This window comes from Papio anubis, chromosome 16, assembly GCF_008728515.1.
Source record: "Papio anubis isolate 15944 chromosome 16, Panubis1.0, whole genome shotgun sequence".
Lineage (NCBI taxonomy): Eukaryota > Metazoa > Chordata > Mammalia > Primates > Cercopithecidae > Papio > Papio anubis.
The window spans coordinates 54,974,799-54,999,142 of record NC_044991.1 but is presented as its reverse complement, the minus strand read 5'-3'; the positions used below and the strand labels follow the sequence as shown (position 1 = coordinate 54,999,142).

At 39.3% G+C, this 24,344-nt stretch overlaps 1 protein-coding gene and 1 pseudogene across 4 annotated transcripts in view; one reads left to right on the top strand and one right to left on the bottom strand.

Annotated features, from left to right (window-relative positions):
* Nucleotides 1–24,344, top strand: part of ATRN (attractin) — a 178,433-nt gene that overhangs the window by 14,386 nt on the left and 139,703 nt on the right. The gene's annotated exons all lie outside the window — the stretch shown is intronic.
* Nucleotides 3,829–5,342, bottom strand: LOC101002851 (annotated as a pseudogene). Its single transcript, XR_161770.5, has one exon. The product of XR_161770.5 is annotated as a splicing factor 3A subunit 3 pseudogene (transcript).

Here is a 24,344-nt window from a genome sequence, read left to right as displayed (position 1 = left end):
CTTGGCTCACTGCAACCTCTGCCTCCTGGGTTCAAGTGATTCTCCTGCCTCAGCCTCCCAAGTAGTTGGGATTACAGGCGCCCACCACCGTGCCTGGGTGTTTTTGTATTTTTAGTAGAGACGGGGTTTCACCATGTTGGTCAGGCTGGTCTGGAACTCGTGACCTCATGATCCCCCTGCCTCGGCCTCTCAAAGTGCTGGGATTACAGGCATGAGCCACTGCACCTGGCCTGAATTTTTGAACTGTGCTTGTGAGCTTTTCTTTTGGCAAGCATGTCAGATTTTGTCTATTGTTTTATTTTGTCTTCACCCTTGAATGCTCATATAGCTGGGGCTGGAATTTAAGATTGATCAGTGTTTTGTTTGAGCAATTTGAATATTTTTTTCAATGTCTTCTGATTTTTATTACTGGTATTTCAAAGTCAGCTGTCAGTCTAATTCATTCATAGGTAATTTTTTTTTCTTTCTCTTTTTTAGCAGCTTCTTCTGGAAAATTTCAAATAAACAAAAATGGAAAGTATAACGAGTCTGATGTGTCTGTCACCAGCTTCAACATTTGCAGCTCGTAGCCAGTCTTTTTCACTTTTACCACTGCCCCATTCCCATGCCCTCCCCTCCTCCTGCCAGCTAGCGTAGATTATTTTGAAGCATATCTCAGGTGCCATTTTGTTTCCTTTTCTTTTCTTTTTTTTTTTTGAGACAGAGTCTTGCTCTGTCACCCATGCTGGATTGCAGTGGTGCAATCTTGACTCACTGCAACCTCTGCTTTCTGGGTTCAAGCGATTCTGGTGCCTCACCTTCCTGAGTAGTTGGGGTTACAGTGTATGCCACCATGACCAGCCATTTTTTTATTTTTAGTAGATGTGGGGTTTCACTGTGTTGGCCAGGCTGGTCTCGAACTCCTGGCCTCAAGTGATCTGTCCACCTTGGCCTCCCAAAGTGCTGGGATTACAGGTGTGAGCCACCATACCCAACCATTCTGGTTTTTTATACGTGCTCTTGCTTTTACTCATAGTCTATCTATCTGTTACAACAATTTTTTTTTTCCCTTTCTCTTTGGTTGATTGTATTAATGTAGTATTACTATGATGTGCCCAAATGTGGATTTATTTTTATTTTGCTCAATGTATGTGCATTCTTTATCTGAGGATTCAAGTCTGTCATCATGTCTGGGAAATTCTCAGGTATTATCTTTTTAAAGCTTCCTTTACATTTTGTTATTTTCTCTTAGTATGACTTTTAGACATGTATTGCCTATTCTTTTCATTCTCTTTACTTTCTACTTCTCATAATTTTTATCTCTTTATTTCCCTCTGTTGCACTCAGAATAATTTCCTCAGATCTGTTCTCTAGTTCACAAATTCTCACTTTAACTGTATCTAATTTGTGGTGTAACTTGTTAACTTTTCATTTTCAGTGATTATATTTTTAATTTAATATCTAGAGGTTTTACCTTTTATTAATAAAACTGGTCACTTATTTTCATAGTGTTATTTTTTTTTTTTTTGATGCTTTTGATCCTATTGTGCCTTTAAGCAATTTAAATTAATTAATTAATTAATTTTTTGAGACCAAGTCTTGTTGTCCAGGCTGGAGTGCAGTGGTGTGATCTCGGCTCATTGCAACCTCTGCCCCCCAGGTTTAAGCAGTTCTCTACCTCAGCCTCCCGAGTAGCTGGGATTACAGGTGCGTACCACCACACCCAGCTAATTTTTGTATTTTTAGTAGAGACAGGGTTTCACCATCTTGGCCAGGCTGGTCTTGAACTCCTGATCTCGTGATCCACCCATGTCGGCCTCCAAAATTAAATTTATTTTGTGTTCTTTATTGGATTGTTCTAGTAATTGAACTTTATAGGGTCTAATCCTGTTGTTAATTTGCTGATTTTTGTTCATGGTGCATTGCTTCAATTTTGTTGAAAATTTGAGTTTCTCTTCAGTGAGACTTTATCAATAGACAGATGTCTCCAGAGAGAGTTTGTAATTATTTTTACTAGATATATTTGGGGGTATTCTGACCTGGGGCTACTTTCTATGTTAATTTTATTTTCTTATGGGTAGCTAGAACCCAAGTGAGGGTAGTATATATTAGAACTCAAGTGGGTGTGGGACTCATTATGAAGTAATTGGGAGGGATTTTCCCCTGCCTTGATCCATGCTGAAACTGCTTTCTTGTTGCTTTTCTGTGCCTAAGAGCTAGGTTTGGTTTTTAAAAGCTCTTTAAGGGTTCCATCCTTCTTGAAGGGCTCTCGGTTCCAACTCCCTGCCTTACATTGACCTAGGCCTCAGTGTTTTCCTTTTGAGCATTTAGATCCAGATTTTTTTATAGAGGGTGATGTGCTCTTGGATCATGGAGATTGACAGCCTCTCACAGGACACTGTGGAGTTGGCTAACATGTTCCCTGCTCTGATTTTCAGGTCTCTAATTTTGGCCTTTAGTGATTTCTCTTACTTTTTTTCAGGTTCAGCTGGCAGTTAAAATGATGTTATATTGCAGATTGCATTTACTTCTTGATTTTAACGTAGTGAAATGTATTGATTTTTTTTCCCTTTGGAGAATGCTTTTTGTGTCTTGTTGAAATCTTTCCCTATCCCAAGATTGTGAAGATACTCTTCTATATTGTCTTCTGGACATTTCATTGTTTTGTCTTTCACACTTAAATCTACAGTCCACCTGGAGAAAGAGGGGTGTGTGTGTGTGGTGTGAGGTTAGAGTCACATTTATTTGCTTTATGCATATTCAGATTCATATTTATTAGAGTCACATTTATTTGCTTTATGCATATCCAGTCCCATTTTTTGAGAAGACCTTTCTTTTCCCAGTGCTCTGTAGTGCTGTCTCTGTTATCAATCAGGTGTTTATGTATATATGATCTGTTTCTGGACTTTCTATTCTATTCCTTTGGTCTGTTTGTCTATCCTTATGCCAGTAATACTGCACTGTCTTAATTAGTATAGATTTATGTCAAGTCTCCTTAACTTATTTTTCTTGTTCTTTTCCAAGTTTGTTTTGGCTATTCTTGGTCCATGGCATTTCCATATAGATTTTAGAGTCACCTTGTTTATTTTTGACAAGAAGAATATCTTGAGAATATGATTAGGTTGGTACTGAACCTATAACTCAGTTTTAAGTGAATTGACAGCTTTTATAATGTTGAGTCTTCTGAACCCCAAACATGGTGTATACCTTTATTTATTTAAATCTTTTCTAATTTGCCTTAATGCTTTATAATTTTCTATGCAGAGGTTTTGTATATCTCTTTCCAAGATATTTGATTTTTTTTTTTTTTTTTTTTGAGACGGAGTCTTGGTCTGTTGCCCAGGCTGGAGTGAAGTGGCGTGATCTTGGCTCACTGCAACCTCCGCCTCCTAGGTTCAAGCAATTCTCCTGCCTCAACCTCCCAGGTAGCTGGGATTACAGGTGTGCGCCACCATGCTAGGCTAATTTTTGTATTTTTAGTAGAGATGGGGTTTCACCATGTTGGCCAGGTTGATCTCGAACTCCTGACCTCAAGTGATCTGCTTGCCTCGGCCTCCCAAAGTGCTGGCGTTACAGGTGTGAACCACAGATATTTGATGTTTTTTATGCTTTTGTAAATTGTATCTTTAAGTTTTTTTTTTTTTTTTTTAACAAGGTCTGATTTTATTTCTGGCAGAATCTTTTAAAATATAAAACACATCTCAACCCTGCAATCTGCCAGCATGCCTTGTTTCTGCAGGATGCATGCTAGACCATGAGACTATGTAACAAAGGGTCTTTAAGAGGATTTGGTTGGGAGAAAAAGAAAAAGCAGATCTCAGGGAAGCCTGGGCTAGCCCAAAAGCTGAGCTAAATCCCTGAACACTAGAGCAGTCCTTGTCTTTTCAGATCCTCATATGTCTTCTTCTTCACAACATTCCCACTTGAGTCTTCATATTCTTCCTCAGTGTCAGGCTGCCATCATTCTGAAGCCTTCTGCAATTTGAGTTTGGCCCACAAGGAGACAGCATCTTCAATCTGTGTCACATTAGCAAAGTGAGCAGTGCTCGGGATGCCCAAACACCTCATGCCATGAACATGATGCCATTCAGCAAAGTGTTGCTGGAAGGCTTTGGGCCCTTGGTAGGTGTAGTTTCCACAAATCTCACAGTTATAGTTGATATTTAGGCCATGAAACTTATACAGCCAGTAGGGAATGGGTTTGCCATCCCAGCCAAGTGGCAGGTTTTTGGGGTTGTAAATGATCTCGTTCTTTTCATGTTCACTCTCACTCTCACTGATCTGCTCTTCTTCCTCTTCTTGCTCTTCTCCTGTCCTTGCTTGCTTGCGCTGTACATTTTCATGAGTGAGATGTCGCTGTCCCCCATGAGTCAGAGTATACATAGATCTGGGCTTCTAGAAAAGCAGTGTCTTTGTTCCTCTCAGTGTCTCGCTTGGTGCTCTTTGACTTGGGATTTTTGGCAGACAAAGAGTTATCAGGTGACTCCAGGGACTTTCCTTTGGTGCTGAATAGTCTCTGGACTCGCTGTTCTAGGGTCCCGCCACATTTCAAGCCTAAAGCTAAGAGAGCAGATTTCAATCTGTCCAAACCCAGAGAGGCCAACTCCTCCCTGGAGGAGAATGCGGAGAGGTCAAGATGGGCTCCAGCATGGGTCAGAGCACCGCTTGTCTCTTTCGGCCATCCAGGAAAGGTCCCATTCTCCCATTTCTTCTCAGACTCAGCCTGAATCTTCCCAAAAAGTTCATTCTGGTCTTGGAGAGGCTTCACTCTATCTGTGTAATCCTGAAGGTACTCAAGCAGCATCTCTAGGTATGTCTTACACTCTGCATTCTTCCTTTCTTTAGGAATGTCAAATAATTGGTCAAAGATGGACGGGTATGTGATATAATCCATCTTCTCAGATGCCTTCAGGTTAATGTACTTGAGGTAACAGTCATGGAGATCGAGGTAACGACCACATCCCTCTTCGTCTGTGAACTCCACCAAGTTTTGTGCCTCTTAACTTGGATTCTCTCGAAGTCTTCAGGAGCTCCTCAAATTCCACTGACATTGGCACACAGATCTCATTTGGGGGCTTCCGGTGGAATTCCTTTATTTGCTTGAGTCTATTATAGAATTCAGCAAACTCATTGGGTCCTGAAATGGCATTGAGCTCCTCCTTTCGTAATCCATCTTTATCATCATACAAATCCCTTGGGTTCCCACTGACCTCCATATACCTGTCTTGTATGACCTGAGTGCGGTGATCAGAATTGATCTGGTCCCGGAGCGTGGACTTCTTAGTCAGCATCTCTTTGGCCATGACGTCCATGAGCCTTTCCTTCTCATGATTGCGCTGCTGCTGCACCAGTATTGTCTCCATCTTTTCTTAGCCGCAGCCTCTCTTAAAATGTTTATAATTAGTTGTTTGCTGCTGGTTAAAGGAAATGCAATGGACTTTTTGCACCTTTCCTAAAGTATTTTATTTATTCTAATAATTATCTGTAGATTATTAGCTCTCTGGGTGGAAAAAAAACAACCCTTCTTTTATCTCCCATGACTTCTCCAAATGTGGCCTCATTTCTATGTTTCATTTTACAACAAAACTCCTGCAAATGAAATTGTTCTCTTGTCCTACTTCCTCACTTCCAATTTTCTCTGTAACTTGTGACTGTCAGAGATCATAGGAGCAGCCGTGTCCATAGCTTGTCAAATCCAGTGGTTAATTCTCTGGCCTTGTCTTACAAAACTTCATAACATTTCACTGCTTCCTTTTTGCAAACTTGCTTCTGGATTTCTGGGACTCCGTGCTCTGTTTCTTTTTTGCCATGCTTGACTGACTGCTCATTTGCAGACTTTGTCTTCTTCTGGCTTGTAAAAGTCAGAGTTCTTCTGGGCACTTGCTATGCATCTGCACTCAATCGTCTTCTGTATATGTACCTGAAACTCAGATATTCTTCTCAGTCTGGGGACTTCGAATACTGTAACACTGAACTTTCAATTTTTACTCCAAGCCTGTTTGACCGTCAGTTTTCTTAGCACTTGTATGAGACCACGCAGGCTAGAAACCTGGGTGTTTTCTTTATTCCCATTTACTCACTTGCAAACTATTGTGAAATCTTGTCTGTTCAACCCCTAAAACTTATCTAAGTATCTGCTGGTATTCTTTTTTCTTCATTTATGGGTAGAAGCAAGATTGTGTAGGTCTTTGTAGTCTTAAATAACCATAAAAAATTTCTGGAAAGTGTAAGGTTGAATGTAAATGAAAGATATCAGATGACTAAGAGGAGTGCAGTTAAATATCAGGATCCTTAAACTTCTTTTCTTTATCTTTGCCCGTTGCCTTTTCTTTTCTTTCATTGCTATATATTTACATGGACTCTTTCAAAGAGATTATAGTTACAGAGACCTGATAGCCAACAGGTTGAATGTAACCCTTATTTATGCTTATTTTTGCCTAATATTCAGGGCCCTGTGAGAGATTCTGGTTGTTGAATATACAAAAAGGGTTGAAAGCATATTCTAGATAGGGGAATGTGTGTGTGTGCGTGTGTGCGTGTTCTCCGGGAAGGAGGGGGAATACGGTAGGAGCAAAAGCACAGGAGAGGTAAGAGTGGGCACCGAGTGTCTGGGGGACCATGAGAATTGGCTTGGCAGGTGAGAGGAGAAGGATGGACATTCTTAATAGTTAGAATGTCAGGAACAGGAGGAGTTCAGACTTCATTCTACAGTCTGTACAGAGTTATTCTAAATATTGACAAGGGTAGTGACATGGTGACATTGGTGCTTTAGGAATGTTGTTCTGCTGTAAGGTGCTTAGTAGACTTTGTGGACTGGTCTCAGAAGCTGCTGAAGGTAGCCAGCGGTGTTGGCAATAAGATTACCATGAATTATTTTTGAGCTTGGGGTAGAGTGGGAATGGAGATGAGGGAATACATCTAAGGAAGTCTTTGATGGCAGTTATGTCATAAATTGTTCATACATGTGATGAATGGGATATCAAGCACAGGAAGAAACTAACGAAACTCACATCAACGTTTTGAGCATTGGAGAATGGGGCTGTTTTATCATTTCAGGTGGACTGAGCTGAATGGGAAGAGATAATTCTGCCATAAGATCAGGATTGAGTTTTGTTGGTTCTGGAACTCAGTTTTTGCTGCTGTACTGTCCAGAGAGAGAGAGAGAAAGAGAGAGATGCACACACACACACACACACACACAAATAACTAATATATAAAAATACATATGCATAGTGGGTATATATGTTTGTTTATAATTATATAAAATATAAAGTATATAATATAATTATCTATAATTATATAAAATGTATAATTATATGTGTATTATAAATAATATATAATTTAATATATATAATAAATACATATACATATGTAGGTATGTTTGTGTGTGTGTGTGTGTGTGTGTGTGTGTAATTAAAAGAAACTTTTTTTTAGAGACAGAGTCTCACTCTGCCTCCAGGCCGGAGTGCAGTGGCATTATCATAGCTCACTGCAGCCTTGACTTCCTGAACTCAGGCCATCCTTCCACCTCAGCCTCCTGAGTAGCTAGGACTGCAGGTGTGTGCCATACCACACCTGGCTAATTTTTTTTTTTTTTTTTTGGTAGAGATTGGGTCTCATGATGTTGCCTAGGCTAGTTTTGAACTATTAGGCTCAAGCGATCCATCTGCCTTGACCTCCCATAGTGTTTGGGATTATAGGCATGAGTCACTGTGGCCAACCTGTTTTTATTTTTTTGTAGAGATAGGGTCTTGCTGTGTTGTCTAGGCTGGTCTCAAGCTCCTGACCTCAAGCGATCCTCCCAGCTCAGCCTCCCAAAGTGCTGGGATTACAGGCATGAACCAGTCTGGCTAGCCTGAGTTTTTATTTCCGTTTTAAAAAAACATGAACAACCTCTTTATAGCTGCTGTAAACCATTGAACTTTCTTTGTTCTTGAACCGAACTAGGCATCCACACAGCACCTATTCATCTGAGGGAATAGAGTCAGTGTTCAGATGACTTTGAAAGAAAGGTCCACCTGCAGTTCTCTAACTTTTGAAATTTTTTTTTTCCCCATACTGTAATGGATACACATAAGATTCTTCTGGACTTCCTTTATAGTAAACTTTGCTCTTAATAAGAGCTTGAACATTTTTGTTGTTGCAAAACTGTGTTAGAGTTGATGCTGTTATTTATTAGGCAACAAATGTTACATGAATATCTAGGATGTTTTAGGCACTGGCGAAAAAGAGGTGAATGAGATATGTTCTTGAGAAAATCTTGGCAGTATCGTGGGCAGAGATTATTCTCTATAACAGTAATAATCAAACCACATGATGGAGAAGGCATTAATCAGCTCAGCACAGAAAACTTGGGGCACAGGTTCTCAGAGCTCCAAGGGACATTTGAAGTGGGATCTGAAAGGTTGGTTAGGAGAAAATAAGTTATTCTAGCCAGAGAAGTCAGGCTGTGCTAAGCCACAAAGACTTAATGCAGGTTAGTTGAGGAAGAAATACTAGTCAATATTGCCACAATATGGTCTGCTCAGTCTGGGGAGCAGTGGCTAGTGATGGAGCAGGCTGGGTAAGTTGGGGTTGGATTGTCACAGACCTTGCATGTTGTGCTAAGGCATGCAAAGGTTTCCAGGCAGGTTTTGACCTGATCAGATTGCCCTTTATAACATTATAAAGAAGATGACAGGTGGCTCTGCCAAGAACTGTCCAGACTGGGGAACTGGGCTGAGCCACAGTTAAGAGACTGTTGCAGTAGACTAGACAGGGAGGAGGAGAATTCAAATTAGAGCATTGGCGTTGGCAGTGGGATCAAAGAGGGAAAAAGATGAGATTGGTTTGTAGGCTGAATGAATGGAGGTGAAGGTGAAGAAAGAGTCAATAATTTTTTGGAAGATAGGGTAGATGACAAAGTTGTTTAAAGAAAACATAAAAGGAGGGGATTTAATGACTTAAATTTTTGATATAAGGAATATAAGTTTGAAACATGGGTCTAGCCTTGAGCTGGAAATACAGCTTGGGCAGTTAGCAACACAGAGGTGATAGATGAAGCCATGGATGCAGATGGAATTACCTGTAGGAGTATCGTGGAGACCTTGATCCAGCCAGGACAATTCCAGGGACAGCCCAGGATTTGAGCAAAGGACTGGTCCGTTGCTTTTAATGAGTCTTTCAAGGTTGATGATTTATTATTATTTAAAAATACGAGGGAGCCATATTATTTTATGGTTGTTTTAATTATTGTGGATGGGTGTAGTAGAATGTCCTAAATATTAAAACATATAGCATTCATTTATAATGTTATATCATTTATAATGATTGTAGCTTTATTATTATTTTTAATAATTAGGACAAATGCTTAATATTTTACATTTTAGATCACTAGTATGAGTAAATATTAATGATGAATCTTTGTCTTTTGGATTTAAGAAATTAGATCAAAATTTTGTGATTAGAGATGAAACTTTGGAATGCAGAAATATTTTTGGTATTGGTGCCAAAAATTTAAGTCAGTTACTTTAACACTTAGACATTACAAGATCATATATAGAAAGTGTGTTATTGATTTGGTGTATTAGAATCATTTGTGAAGCTTTTAAAGACACCAGTGCAAGGCCGAGACGGGTGGATCACGAGGTCAGGAGATCGAGACCATCCTGGCTAACACGGTGAAACCCCGTCTCTACTAAAAAATACAAAAAAAAAAAACTAGCCGGGCGAGGTGGCGGGCGCCTGTAGTCCCAGCTACTCGGGAGGCTGAGGCAGGAGAATAGCGTGAACCGGGGAGGCGGAGCTTGCAGTGAGCTGAGATCCGGCCACTGCACTCCAGCCTGGGCGACAGAGCGAGACTCCGTCTCAAAAAAAAAAAAAAAAAAAAAAAGACCAGTGCAATGCTGAATTCCACCCAAGAGGGGTGTGTGTTAGGGCCACATCATCTGTGTTTTTTAAAGCTCTGCGGATATTTCGATGTTAATCTGAGAACCCTATTATCAGGGGTCTGGGTAGGGGCTTTGTGAGCATATTTTGTGTCTTGTCTATATGGTTAACTTTTTTGTTGAAAGCTGTTAAAGCAAAGGCCAGAATACCAGCAGGTTAGCAATTTGGTCACCACAGTGAGACCATTTGAATTTTCATGTGAATTTAAACTGTAAAACAAAATTCAATAGCAGTTCAGTCTGGGCTTGTATCATTAGAGGGCTGGTTAAATAAAGTATGACATGTTCACAGAGCAGAGTACTATGTAGCTATAAAAGGGAAGGAGAAATAGCTATATACTGCTGTTGGGGAGAATATATTGTTAAATGAAAAAAAAAACCCACTGTAGCAGAACAGTAGTATTGTACGCTATCATTTTTTAAAGAAAGGGGATCTATAAATCTATAAATGTATATTGTGCATACATATAAACACACCAATGGAATGATAAACCAAAAACTAATAAAAATGATTAAGGAGAGAGAGGGAATGGGGTGGATGAAACAGGGATGGAGGCTAGACTTCTGAATGTTCTTTATTTTGTGGATTACATTTAGAGCCATGCCAATGCTTTACCATATTATAAAATAAAAATAAATTAAAATGAGAGAAAAAAGGCAATCACTAAGAATCAAGTGCAAAATGGAGTAAGTGAACCTAAATGTATATTAAGTTTGAGGCTGAAGCACATGGTCTTTCAAATGACTTTGAAACATAGTAATTTGATTATACATTTCTAGAGGGACATATCCTCAAGGACAAACAACTGCAAAAATATTGTAAACTGTTTTTAGTAATTGTATAGCTGGAATTACTGGTATTGTTCTGGAAGTATGCGTTGTTAAGGAAAACAAGTGCATAATTTTATTGGATTGGGGCCCTGGATTTTGGTGTGGAAAAGAGAGATACAAAGGTAGAAACAGAGAAGTTGTTGATTAAGAATCTTGGGATCATAAATTTGAGTTGGAGATGTCAGTATGAACTCACGATCTTTTTTCTTTTTTGAAAATGTATTGTCTGATTTTCTCTGCTGGAAAATCCCAGAAAGCAACCTAGGTAGCATTGAGCACTTCTAATGCCAGATTCTGTTCTGTAAATACTAATTCCCACTACAAGGAACTTAGGGTACCTTAGAAAAATGGCTTATTTCATGTTGGGGTCAAGAATGCTATAAGGTGATCCTGTGACATCTCTTTATATCACAAAACAGGCCACTAGGGGGATTTTCATTTCTATCAGTGGTAGAATAGCTTTTTCTAAGCCAGTGCTCCAACTGAGACCAACTATTAGAGAAGATGGGAAATATTGTTTTAAAAATCTATACTTGAAGGCTTTGGAAAGTGAGCAAGGCAAAGAAGGGACCACAGAGACCAAAATTTTGGAGAGAAGGTAAACTCAGGGGCGAGGGCCAACTTTTGGTACAGCTTTTCCCTTGGGGTGATTGGCCGATTTGAGATGTGCAGCTAAGAGATTGAGCACAAAGTAATGGCAGAGAGACTGAGGTTCTAAGCAGAGTTTTGGTGGTTATGGAGCACCAGGGGACACAGTTGGATTTCAGGGGCTGCAAAGAAAGAAGGGGCACTGGAAAATACCTCAGGCTTTTAGTTGGGAACCCTGAAGGATGGGCTACACCCTGTGCTTAAGGGTGAACTCAGAATAGATCAGCTCTTACAAAGGCTGAAGCCCAGCTTTCACATTACCTCAATCCCTGATTGGATTAAAGAATCTGCTCCTAGCTTTATTGTTTGCTAGAAGCAAATGTAAATCTGTGGAGGAAGATAGCATCAAGCATTGCCTCAAGTTATTATTATAATTACTATGTATAATATTTTATAATGTAATAAATAATTGTGAAACTTAGTCTGGCATTCAATAAAAAAAATAAGACCTGAAAATTTAAAAATTGACTGAAAATCAGGAGAGAAAACAGATAATTGAAACAGACTTATAGGGAGGCTTTCATTACAAATGAAATAGTATAGACTCCGTCTTCCCTGCACTTCCCTGCTGAATACAACTCTAAATCTTGGAGTTGGTACAAAAGACACACAAAGGAGAATTCTTGAAGTTTATAAGAAGAAAGTGAACTGACTTGGGATCACAGGATTCAAGAACAACATAGTAATAGAGCATCTTGCATCCTCCCATCCATTACAAGGCCACCTAGACCTGGTGTTTCCTGACCCTCCCACCCAGCAACAGAATGCAGGCTAGGTGGGTAGGCTCATTCTTCCCCTGAATCAAATGAAAGTCCCCTCTGAAAACATCTGGCAATCCTGACAGCATTGACAAAGGGGATCAGTTGGAACTCTAGCCCTAATCTTAACCCTGTAAGTGGTGAGAGGAAGCACATTCCTTCTTTGCCTGTCCTGAGATGTCCCTTTTTCACTGAGGCAGGTTGGCAGAACGGGTAAGAGAGACCTAACTTTAGCACGCAGTCCAGTTTGAGAAGACTCTTCTTCCCTGTGGATGTGAGATTTTCCTCTTCAGCCCAGAGACACAAGGGTGGGCACTACCTGCAAAAAGGACATAGCCACAGCAAATGGCCCAGTCTGAGAAATCTCTGGCCATGTGGGCCTGAGCCTTTTCTCCCTTACCCAGAGATATGGGCAGGTGGGTGGAACTGACAAGAGCAAGTGGTCCATTACAGAAGACCTCTTTGTCTCTGTGGGTTCAAAGCTTGCCTTTTTCACACCAGCGATACTGAGGAAGCTAGGAGTAACCTAGGACTACCCCACCCTCTTCTACCAAGAGACAACTGGCAGCCTGGCTCGGGGAAACTTCTTTACCGTCTCAGGCAGCGCCAGCAGAGACCAGTGGGAGCTCAACGGCACTAGATAAACAAAGCAGGCTAAATAACACTGCAAAGGCTCTGAAAATTAGTCTGCCATTGGAACGATAGCCTAGAAAAGTAGACCAAGATACTCGTGCTAAAACTAAACAGGGTGGCTAACTGTTAAACTAAAAGATTTAATGGAAGCCTATGTTAGATACTTCTAACGTAATAGACAAAATGTTTATGATATAATAGCAAATCACTTGTCATACCACCAACAAAGGAAACCACAATTTGAATCAGAAAAGACAATCAACAGACACCAATACAAGATGAATCAGATGTTAGAATTTTCTGACAAGGATTTTGAAGCATCCATCATAAAAGCTCTTCAAAATCAATTAAAATTCTCCTGAAACAAATAAAAAATATAAAAATCTCAGCAAAAAGCCATATAAAATTAATTAAAACTAAATAAATGAAATCAAAAAGCACCAAAATAGAAATTTTAGAACTGAAAAACAATAGAGAAAAACCACTTACTGGACAGGCTCTATAGAGTGGCAATGACAGAATCAGTAAACTTGAAGAAGGAACTATAGGATTCACTTAATAAGAAGAAAACAAACTGCAAAAAAAAAAAAAAAAATTGACTTGTGGCACAATAACAAAAGACTTAACATTCACGTAATTGGATTTCCAGAGGAAAGGAGAGTAAGTAGGACTAAAAGAGTGTTTGAAAGAACTAATAGTGGAAATCTTACCACATTTGGCAAAAGAAAAACCTAAGGACCCAAGAAGCTATGCAAACTTCATACAGAATGAACCCAGTGAAACACCAAGATACATTATAATTAAACTCTTGAAACCTAAAGGCAAAGAGAAAGTCTTGAAAGCAGCCAGAGAGAAATGATGCATTACCTAAAGGAAATACCAATTCAAATGGCAGTAGATTTCTCGTCTGAAAACATGGAGGCCATCTGAAATGTTGCGTTACCTATAGGGAACACCAGTTCAAATGACAGTCGATTTCTTGTATGAAAACACGAAGAAGGACAAGACATGATGTTTTTCAAGTGCTGAAATAAAAGGACTGTCAATCGTGAATTCTGTATCTGGTGAAATTGTGCCTCAGGAACTAGAGGAAAATAGAAACATTCTCAGATAATGGATACCTAAAGAATTTGTTGCTAGCAGAACAACCCTTAAAAATTGGCGAAAGGGGGCTGGGGCGGTGGCTCACGCCTGTAATCCCAGCACTTTGGGAGGCTGGGGCAGGCAGATCACAGGGTCAGGAGATCGAGACCATCCTGGCTAACATGGTGAAACCCCGTCTCTACTAAAAATACAAAAAAATTAGCTGGGTGTGGTGGTGGGCGCCTGTAGTCCCAGCTGCTCAGGAGGCTGAGGCAGGAGAATGGCGTGAACCCGGGAGGCGGAGCTTGCAGTGAGCCGAGATTGCGCCACTGCACTCCAGCCTGGGTGACAGAGCGAGACTGCATCTCAAAAAAAAAAAAAAAAAAAAAGGACTAAAGGAGGTTCTTTAAGCCGAAAGGAAATGATAGTAGAAGGAATCTTGGAGCATTAGAAAGAAGGAACAATGGAGAGACAGAAATATGTGTACTTAAATTAATAGACTGTCCCAGGCTGGGTGCAGTGGCTCATGCCTGTGATCCCAACACTTTGGGAGTCCGAGGTGGGTGGATCACCTGTGATCAGAAGTTCAACACCAGCCTGACCAACGTGGTGAAACCTCGTCTCTACTAAATACAAAAAAAAAAAAAAAAAAAAAATTAGGTGTGGTGGCAGACGCCTGTAACCCCAGCTACTTGGGAGACTGAGGCAGGAGAATCGCTTGAAGCTGGGAGGCGGAGGTTGCAGTGAGCCTAGATTGCGCAATTGCACTCCAGCCTGGGCAATAAGAGTGAAACACTGTCTTCTAATAATAATAATAATAGACTGTTCCTTTCCTCCCAAGTTTTATCAGTCTTATTTGATGATAGAATAAAAAATATAAAACCATCTAACACTAAAGATGATGATATTTAAATCAAGATAAAGGACGTAAATGGAAGTGAGGTTTCCATACTTTGTTCAGAGTGGTAAAATATTGTTACTAATAAGCAGATTATTATAAGTCGCATGTTTATATTGTAGTAATTGAAGTAATCACTTAAAAGCTATACAAAAATATAAACTCAAAAAAATATAAACAAATCAAGCTGGAATCCGTGATGATTAATTTTAGGTATCAAATTGACTGGGTTAAGGGGGACTTAGATAACTGGTAAAGTATTCTCTCTGTGTGTGTCTGTGAGGGTGTTTCCAGAAGAGGTTGGCACTGGAATCAGTGAACTGAGAGTAAAGATTACCCCTGTCTAATGTGGGTGGCCACCATCCAGTTGTTTGAGGGCGTAGATAGAACAAAAAGGCAAATCTCATTTCTCTTCTGGAGCTGGGACACCTGTCTTCTCCTCTCCTTGGACTTCAGAACTCCAGGCTCTCTGGCCATCAAGACTTCAAGACTAGCACAAGCAGTCTCCCAGGTTCTTGGGCCTTTGGCCTCAGACTGAGTTATACCATCAGCTCCCTTGGTTCTCAGGCTTTGGGCTTGTCCTGCACTGCGCCATCGGCTTCCCTGGCTCTCCAGCTTGCAGACAGCCTATCGTGGGACTTCTCAGCTCCTGTAATTGTGTGAGCCAGTTTCCCTAATAAATCCTCTCTCGTATATCCAGTTTGTTCTGTTTCTCTGGAGAACCCTAATATAGGACTCTAAAAAATGTTCAAGTGACCTGTAGGAAGGCAAGAAGAGGAGAACAAAAGATCAAGAACTTAAGCCTTGATGTATTAATAATTACCTTAAATATAGATGGACTAAATATACCAATCAAAAGACAGAGACTGGTAGAGTGGATGAAGAAACATGACCCAACTATATACTGCTTATAGGAAAGTCACTTCAAATTGAATAATGTAGGTAGACAGAAAAGGATGCAAAATTATACCATGCAAACATTGATTTAATAAAAAAACAGAAATGGCTGTATTAATATTTGATAAATTAGACTTCAGAGCAAAGACAATTACCAGAGACAAAGATGGGCATAATGATAAAATGCTACATTAAGAACACAGGGATAGGAGGTATGCTGATTGTAAAAGGGCAACACAGGGAATCCTTATAGTGTTGAAACTGTTCAGTATCTTGACTGCGAAGGTAGATCCTTGAATCTATACATAGGTGACAGAATTGTATAGACTTGACACACTGACACATACACATACACTCGCACACACACTAATGAGTACTAGTAAAACTGTAGAAACCTGAATGCAGTTGACTTATTAATGCCAATATTCTGGTTGTGATATTGTACTGTAATTTTAAAAAATGTTGCCATTTGGGGAAACTCGTCAAAGTATACAAGAAATCTGTCTGTATTTCTTCTTATAACTACATGTGAATCTGCTGTTATCTCAATTAAAATTTCAGTTATCTAAGAAACAGACTCAAGGAGACCAAGAAGACATTAAAAGTAAATGTAGTGGCCTGGCATGGTGGCTCATGCTGGTAATCTCAGCACTTTGGGAGGCCGAGGCAGGTGGATCACCTGAGGTCAGGAGTTGGAGACCAGCCTGGCCAACATGGTGAAACCCTGTCTCTACCAAAAATACAAAAATTAACTGGGCCTGGTGGCAGGTGCCTATAATGCCAGCTAATTAGGAGGCCGAGACAGGAGAATAGTTTGAACCTGGGAGGCGGAGGTTGCAGTGAGCTGAGATCACGCCACTGCACTCTAGCCTGGGTGACGCAGCGAGACTACATCTCAAAAAAAAAAAAAAAAAAGTAAATGCCCTGTGGGATTCTGGATTGGATTTTGGAACAGACCAAAAAAGGCCATTAGTGGACACACACACATACATACACAAATCAGTTTTTAGAATGATTAGAAATAGACTTTAAAATAAATGATTAGTATCTTTAAGAATTTATATAACAAGATCCGTAATTTCAGTAGAGTAATAGAAAGTATAAAAAGAAGCACTGGAAACTAGAAATACAGTAATTGATTTTAAGAGCCTTAGATGAGAAGAGAATTAGTTAATTATAAGATATGTTGGGAAGAAATACCTGTATAGAAGCCCAAAGACAAAGGAATGAAAAATACTAGGTTGGTGCAAGAGTAATTGTGGTTTTTGCCAGTTTTTTTTTTTTAATGGCAAAAACCACAATTACTTTTGCACCAACCTAATATTTAAAAATTGGCGTTAAAGGCTGGGTGTGGTGACTCATGCCTGTAATCCCAGCACTTTGGGAGTCCAAGGCGGGTGGATCATGAGGTCAGGAGTTCAAGATCAGCCTGGCCAAGATGGTGAAACCGTGTCTCTACTAAAAAAATTAAAAAAAAATTTAGCCGGGCCTGGTGGTGGGTGCCTGTAATCCCAGCTACTTGGGAGACTGAGGCGAAATTGCCAAACGGTGGCGGAGAATGCAGTGAGCAGTTAAGCCCTGCACTCCAGCCCTAGACAACAGAGGCTGAAACTCTGTCTCAAAAAAAAAAAAAAAAAAAAAAAAAAGGAGTTAAAAGCAAAAACTGCAATTACTTTTGCACATACCAGAAAGAGTGTGAATGATGTGGGACACAGTTGTAATTAGAACTCCAAAAGGTGAAAAAGAGTGGAGCAGAAGCCTTCATGAGATAATGTCCTAGAATGTTCACAAAGTGATAGTATGCTTAAAGCTGCTGATTTAGGAAATGCAACAAACACCAAATGGGGTAAGGAAAGAAAAGCATACTCAGCATTTTTGCTAAGAAAGTTAAAAATCTTTTTTTTTTTTTTTTTCTTGAGACCAAGTCTTGCTCTGTCCCCAGGCTGGATCTTGGCTCACTGCAACTTCCGCCTCCCAGTTCAAGCGATTCTCCTGCCTCAGCTTCCCGAATAGCTGGAACTACAGGCACGTGCCACCACGCTCAGCTAAGTTTTGTATTTTTAGTAGAAACTGGTTTTCACTATGTTGGCCAGGATGGTCTCGATCTCTTGACCTCGTGATCCACCTGGCTTGGCCTCCCAAAGTGCTAGGATTACAGGCGTGAGCCACCGCTCCCGGCCAAAGTTAAAAATCTTAAAGCAACCAATGGGTTGAGACACATTATCTTTACACAAGCAAGAACAAGGCTGAGCATGATGGCTCATACCTGTAATCCCAGTACTTTGGGAGGCTGAGGCGGGATGATTCCTTGATCCTAGGAGTTTGAGACCAGCCTGGGTAACACAGTGAGATCTTGTCTCTGTTTTAAAAATTTATTTTCTTATTTAAAAAAAAAAGCAAGGACAAGACTGAAAGCTACCTTCTTAATATAAACAATGGAAGCCCAAACAATGGGATGACAGTTTTAAAGTGCTAAAAAGAAAATAAATGCCAGCATAGAATTGTATACCAAGAGTTGACCAACTTTCTTTTTAAAGGGCCAGGTGGTACATATCTTAGACTCCTGGGCCATGTGAGATCTCTGCCACAACTATTCTGTATTGTTGCATGAAAGCAGTCATAAATAATCATAAGCAAATGGGCATGACTGTGTTCCAGTAAAACCTTACTTACAGAAACAGGCTGCTAGTCCATGGGCTGTAGTTCTCTACCCTTCTATATCCAGTAGCAAATGTACTTCAAAAATGAAGAACTAAAGGTGTTTTCAGATGAACAAAAACAGAGGGGATTATTCACCGGCAGCCTTACAGTAAAGGGAGTTCCATAAGCAGAGGAGAATGATTGCAGAAGGAAATACAGAGATTGTAAGAGGAATGAGGAGCAGTGGAAAGAATAAAGTGTGGGTCAACTTAACTGAATGTTAATTGTATGCAATAATAATGTCCTCTGGGATTTAGAATATAGAATTAAAATATACACCAACAAAGCCCAAGCAGCTGGTATAGGTGGATGGGAGAAGTGAAACTTAAGATCCTTGAATTGCCCAGGAAATGGTATAAGTACTAATTTATATTAGGCCTTGATAAATCAGGGATGCAAGTTATTATTTCTAGGGTAATCACTAATAGTAGTAAAAGTAAAGGTAATAGCAAAATAAAAGTGAATAGTAAAAGGATGCATAACATAGTAGTTTATAAAGAAAAAATGCAGTAATAAGAATATTTAATCCAAAAAAAGGTAAAGCAAGATAGGAAAAGGAACATAGAGTAACTGGGCAAATAGAAAACAAATAGCAAGACAGTAAATTTAATTCCAGTTATGTCAGTACTGGAATGAAAACTGACTCACGATACCAGTTCAATGACAGATTTGTCTAAGTGAGTTTAAGAAAACCAATGAACTATGATACAAAACTGTACTTAACTGTAGTGAGTCAAATATTGAAAGTAAAAGGATAGGGAAAAAGGTATATCACACGCTAACCCAAAGACAGCTGGTTTATGTCTATATCTGACAAAATAGACTTAAGAAGGATTGCTAGAGGCAAAATAGGAATTTATCATAATGGTCAAAGCACAGTCTACCAGAAAGAATGATTCTAAATGTGTGTTTACCTAAAATTGAAACCGTATGATATATAAAGTGAAAGATGTCAGAGGTAAATGTTAACAATTTTTTTTTGGAGACAGAGCCTTGCTCTGTCGCCCAGGCTGGAATGCAGTGGTGTGATCTCGGCTCGCTGCAGCCTCCGGCTCCCAGGTTCAAGTGATTCGTCTGCCTCAGCCTCAGCCTCCCAAATAGCTGGGACCACAGGTGTGTACCACCATGCCTGGCTAATTTTTGTATTTTTAGTAGAGATGGCGTTTTGCCATGTTGGCCAGGCTGGTCTTGAACTCCTGACCTCAAGCTATCCACCTGTCTTGGCCTCCCGAAGTGCTGGGATTACAGGTGTGAGTCACCATGCCTGGCCACAAATATTTTATTTGTAAATAATTTTAAGCTCACAGAAAAGTGCAAGAATAAAAACAGTGCAAAGCATAACTTTGTATTCTACCCAAATTCATTGAACATCTCGCTACATTTGCTTTATCATTCCTCACCCCTCCCTCCACATAAGCACACATACACAGATATGTGTGTGTATACATAATTTTTCCCTCTGAAACTTTCAAGGGTAAACTATATATATCATGGCCCTTGACCCAAAATACTTTAGTATGTGTTTTCTGAGACTAGTGATAGTCTTAAGAGTCTTAAGGTACAGTTTTTACCTTCAATATATTTGACATTATACAATGCTTTAATCTACTGTTTGTGCTTCATTCTGTCAGTTGACCTGCAATGTTCTTTGTGTAATTTTCAACCTGCAGTACAGGATGCAGTCTAGGGTTAGGTATTACATCTGATTGCCACGCTTTCATCTAGAACAGAGATCAACAAACATTTTCTCTACAGGGTCTGATAGTAAATATTTTTGGATTTGTGTCATAGATCTCTGTCACATCTAGTCACCTCTGCTGTTGTAGAGAGAAGCAGCCATTGACTATAAGTATGTGAAAAGATACAGCTGTGTTTCAGGAAAACTTTATCTACATAAGCAAACAGCAGGCCTGATTTGGCTTGGCAATTGTAGTTTGCCGGTCCCTGATTTAGAATATTTGTACCGCATTTCTTTTTCTTTCTTTTTTGTTTTTTAATGATATTGATAGAATGTCAATATCATTAAATTGATTAATACATTCCCCCTCTTTTAATCCAGTTCCTTATTTTGCATTCCCATCATTAGATTCAAATTACGAATCCTTGGCCAGAATACTACATAGGTGAGGGGGTGTTCTTCGATCTGGAGGCATACGATGACCATCTATCTGTCTGATATTTTTTAATGTTGATTTTATTCTCCTGTTTGAGGTGCTGTCTTATTTTTCCACTATATAATTACTATTTTTTTCCTATTTGCAATCAATAAGCAGTCTTTGGGGAGATGCTTTAAGACCATGCACATGCCCTGCTGCTCGTCAGAATTTCCTTCTACTTTTTAGCATCCACTGCTAATGGCAAAAGTAATTTTAATACTCTCTCAATAGTTCATAGAACAGAAAGATTTGAAAACACTTGGCCTAATTGACTTATATAGAACATTGTACCATATAGTTTCTGTATACTTCTAAATATTCATGAATCAAAGAAGAAATCACTTTGGAAATTTGAAAATGTTTTAAGCGGAATGGCAGTGAAAGTATTATCTGTCAAAACTTTGAGATACAGTTAATGGCATTCTGAGAATGAAAATTATAGCTTTAAATGCATACATTAAAAAAGAAAGGTGAAGATCTAAGTTTTCAACTCCAAGTAGAAAAAGCACTATACAATGTGCTCCAAAGGGAAGAAAACAATAAATATAAATTAGTTGAATATAAAACAGGTACAGTAGCAAGAATTAACAAAGACAAACATTAGAAAAGACTAATGAAATTGATCAACTGCTGGAGAGATTGATAAAGGCAAAAAGCAAACAAATGACTGATATCAGTAATAGGAAAGGGGAGATCACGGTAGATCTTATAGATGCTGACAAAATCAGGAGGATATTTTTAATGACTATTCCAGTACATTGAAAATTTTAGATGAAATGGCAAATATCTAGGAAAGCCGACTTACTAAAAAGAAAACTCCAGGTCCAGATAACTTCACCAGTCAGTTCTTCCCAACTTTTATAGGCATTTCACCAGTCTTACACAGACTCTTCCAGAGCATAGGAAAAGAGGTGAAATTCTATTCTTGTTTTTATACAGCCAGCATCATTTTGTTATGAAAACCTGAAAGAAAAGGAAAACAGCAAGTCAGTCTGTGTTATGAACATAGATGGAAAAAATGTAAACAGAATATTTGCAGACTGTATTTAGTGAAATACCTAAATAATCATGACCAAATGGGTTTATTTGAGAAATTTAAGGTTGATTTAATACTTGAAAATCAGTATGACTCACAACATTTACGTATAAATGATTATTTTAGTAGATACATAATTTTAAAAAATGGAGTTCAATACATTAATGATAAAAACCTTTAACAAACTAGGAATGGAAAATACTTCCTTGACTGGGTGAGGTGATTCATGCCTGTAATCCTAATACTTTGGGAGGCTGATGTGGGAGGATTGCTTGAGGCCAGGAGTTTGAGGCCATCCTGGGCAACATAGTGAGACTCTGTCTCTACAAAAATAACAAAATTATCCAGGCATGGTGGTGTGTGCCTGTAGTCCTAGCTGTTTGGGAGGCTGAAGTGGGAGGATCGCTTGAGCCTGGGAGGTTGAGGCTGCAGTGAGTCATGATCCCACCACTGCATTCCAGCCTTGGTGACAGAGCAAGACCTTGTCTTAAAAAGATAAAAGAAAAAAAAGATACTTCCTTAATATATTAAGAGCTTGTACAAAGAATTTAGGATAACAATTACACTGTATGATGAAATACTGAAAGCTTTTCCCTGAGATTGGGAATAAGACAGGATACTTCTATCAGAAGTTCTTTTCATTTTCAGTATTGTAATGAAGGTCTAAAACAGCTGCAATAAGGCAAGAAAAGTAATATAAGTGATAAATGTTAGAAAGGAAAAATAGAATTTTTTAAACAGATGTTATGCTTGCATTATTCCTAGTTTTTACTTGGAATAATCAGGAGAATGGTGATACTATTCTGGAGATGAAAATTTGGTTGTTAAAAATGTATGTAGATGGTATGTAAAGCTTTGAGATAGTGTGAGATCACCTACCCAGTGAATTAGGTAGAGAAACAGGCTTTAGATAGAGAAGCGGGGCTACTTTTTAGAGATTGGGAAGGCAGGCAGATTTAGTAAAGTGAACTGAGAAGAAGCTGCCAGGGAATCCAGAGTGGAGAGTTTTGGGGACCAAGTGAAGAGGGTTTTAAGAAGAGAGTTACTAGCTTTTTGAATGCTATGAGATTTACCTTATGTACCTAAACAAAGGGATTTCAGAGGAGGGTAAGGGTTAAAGTCCAGTTGGAGTTGGTTAAGGTATTTGGTGAGAGCGTTAGTCAAAGTAGACAACTTTCAATAAGATTTTTTATATAAAAGTGAGAAGAGAAGTAGGCAGTAGCCTGAAGAATATGAGCAGAAGGGGGTTTGTTTTTTAAGAAGAGAATGCAACAGCTTGTCTGTAAGCTGATCCAGCAGAGGGTAAAAGTATTGGGTGGAAGTTGGAATTAGATTTGCTCTGGTAATGCCCTTGATTTGGTGGAGTTTAAAAATTCTGGACCCAGGTAGACGATGCAACTCTGAATGGGCTCACACCATTTATCCTTTGTAACTAGAGGAGAGGCATAGTATGTGCATTTAGTAGTGGGGAAAAATATATATAGTTCTCTCCTCATTAGTTATTCTTTCTACAACTATTCACTGAGTGCCATTAGAATGCCGGGCATACTTTGCTGAATGGATGGGCAGAGTCTTAACCTGTGCTTGAGGCTGAAGCAGTGCTGGAAGATCTGAGAACAGAGAAGATTCCTACAGGTTAACACACAGTGTACTCACAGCCTGTCTGCTTGAACACATCCATGTGAGACTGGCTTTCCAAATTTTAAATTAAAAATCTAGAACATTTAAAAGTGTACTCTCTTTAAATGTAAATAGTCAACAGAACAGACAAAAATCCATGCTGTTGTGAAGTTTACATTCCACTGGAAGACAATAGATATGAAACAAGTAGGATAATCTACTAATTATCAGCTAAAATTGAAGAGAGGGAAGAAGGTTTAGGAAATTGAGAGAAAATAAGGTGTAAAAAGTGAATTGACCGGGGAAATGAATTATTGGTTGACCCACAGTGTGGTGAGTCTATATGAGATGTGTGTTTATAAGTGTGAAGAGAGACCAAACAGCATAATATTTTGTCTCTAGCCATGTCTAGCTGCTTGTTGGTATATAACAGTAAGCAGAGAGTTGGGCTCCTCCAGGTTTGGAGTTGCCATATATATAACCGCACCTTACCAAGGTGCCATTGAGTGCAAAATACACTTTTATTTTGTGAACTGAGAAAAAACACTGTCACTTATGGTATGTGACATACCATAGATTTTATAATATATCCTGATTTCTGAGCTATTAGTTTTAAAAGTGTTCATTTTAGAATTGGTAAAATAAGTAGTTGGGATACTTTTGATTGGAAACAACAGAAAACCCAAACTCAGATGCGCTTTAATAATAAGGAGGAGCCAAGGGGGATATGAAGAAAATGGCAGCCTGAATGAGGCCTGCTTCCTTGGCTCCCTAAGTTACCTACCCCCTGTCTGGTTCTCTTGAGCCAGCCTGCTGTGGTGCCCTACAGAGAACTGCAGGATCTGGTTCTGTAGTGATCCTTCTAAGCAGAGAGAACTGGTGTGTAGCTGGCCATTGTAGCCAGGGGCAAGGACCATGAAGCTGCAGATCCTGGAAGATGGGACATAGCACCCATGTATGTAGTATAGTTGGCCTTCTTGATCTCTACAAGGCAAATGTATTGCTGAATGGATGGGCAGAGTCTTAACCTGTGCTTAAGGCTGAAGCAGTACTGGGAGATCTGAGAACAGAGATTACTACAGGTTAACACACAGTGTACTCACAGCCTGTCTGCTTGAACACATCCATGTGAGGCTGGCTTTCCAAATTTTAAATTAAAAATCTAGAACATTTAAAGAG